The sequence below is a fragment of the Microtus ochrogaster genome (assembly GCF_000317375.1).
Source record: "Microtus ochrogaster isolate Prairie Vole_2 chromosome 14 unlocalized genomic scaffold, MicOch1.0 chr14_random_3, whole genome shotgun sequence".
In the NCBI taxonomy this organism is placed as follows: domain Eukaryota; kingdom Metazoa; phylum Chordata; class Mammalia; order Rodentia; family Cricetidae; genus Microtus; species Microtus ochrogaster.
The window spans coordinates 12,680,940-12,682,332 of NW_004949098.1; positions in this window are offsets into that span (position 1 = coordinate 12,680,940).

Genomic DNA, 1,393 nt, shown 5'->3' on the forward strand with positions numbered 1-1,393 from the left:
AAACCACTCACGTCACATTATTTAACTTTTGCCGTAAATATTACGTAGTGAGTCAGTAACCCCATTCCACTCCAGAAGCAAAGCCATCCACAACAAATATTTGGGTTTTACAAGCGAATCGCCATTCCAAGACTTGTTGTTATGCTGTAACATGTGTGATCTGGATCATACTTCAGCTGTCTATTCTTCAGGCTACATGTAGATTCCTTGTACATTGCACAAGACAATGACAAGTTCAAAATGCAGCAAATACCTAACATAAAGCTCACAGGGGAAAAAGTGTGCTCAAACAACTCTATGAGATAATAACTTTAGCCAACCCACTTCCCTCCCCCAACAACCAATGGCGGCACAGAGGCAGCCAACAAGGACGATGCTGATACACAAGTTGGAAAATGCGGCCCTTCTGGAAAGGATTCCTTCCCTCTACCCCGGCCGTGAGCTGAGTCCTGGAACTTTTATGCTATAATCCACAAGTGTTGGCCTGCTGTAGTTTGCATTCTTGCCTATCACACTATAGGTCTAGACAGTACTAAATAAGGAAAAAAAATTATCTTGTAAAAGGCCAAGCTGAGAGATACTCCTGAAACGATGAAAAAAGATAATCAGCAGTTTCAAACGCTTCCTACAGCAATTCAGAATGCCTCTCTCAACTTACATGTCACTCTCAGGATTACTACCTAAACAAAGAGGCATTTTTCTTTGTACAGCAGTGAATCAAATTAACTGTATTTCCCTACCCAATCCTAAACCCCAAATTGTTGGCTAATGGAAATATATTTGTTAAGGCATTAAATATTCTTTCAGCGTTTTTATCAGTTCTCTTCCTCAACCCATTACGTGACGCAGGGATGCCTGTGACACATGACAAGAAAGGTATACATTCAAAATTCAAAAATAAAAATTGCAATCCTGCAAGAAAATATGAACTCCAAAGAAGGCCGGCAGTCACACAAAATGTTCACTTCATTTAAAGAGAAAATCTGCACCTTGCAAACCTTAGCCAACACATCATTTACATGCAAATCTTAGGTCCACGTGCCTCTTTGTTATTATTTTAATGATGTTTTACCCTCCCGGTAGCTTGTTTTTACTATGGAGGCAGAAGCTGCTATATACAGCTACATTTTGGAGTTTTTCCTTTCCCTATATTTTAATCAATTTCAACTGACGTTCTTGAATCCTGGAATAAATCAATTTAACACTTTTTTTACAACCTACATTTTCAAACTGTCATTTCCAAAGAACCTTACAAATACACCAAGACACCTAGTAGGCCCCCTTTTCAAAACCCGGATTTACATATTCGTAGAAAACGTGGTCAAAGAAGACCTGGACAGCTCTCGGGAGCAGTGTGCTTGACCATTCCGGGGGCCGCCTCATTCGGAGGGGG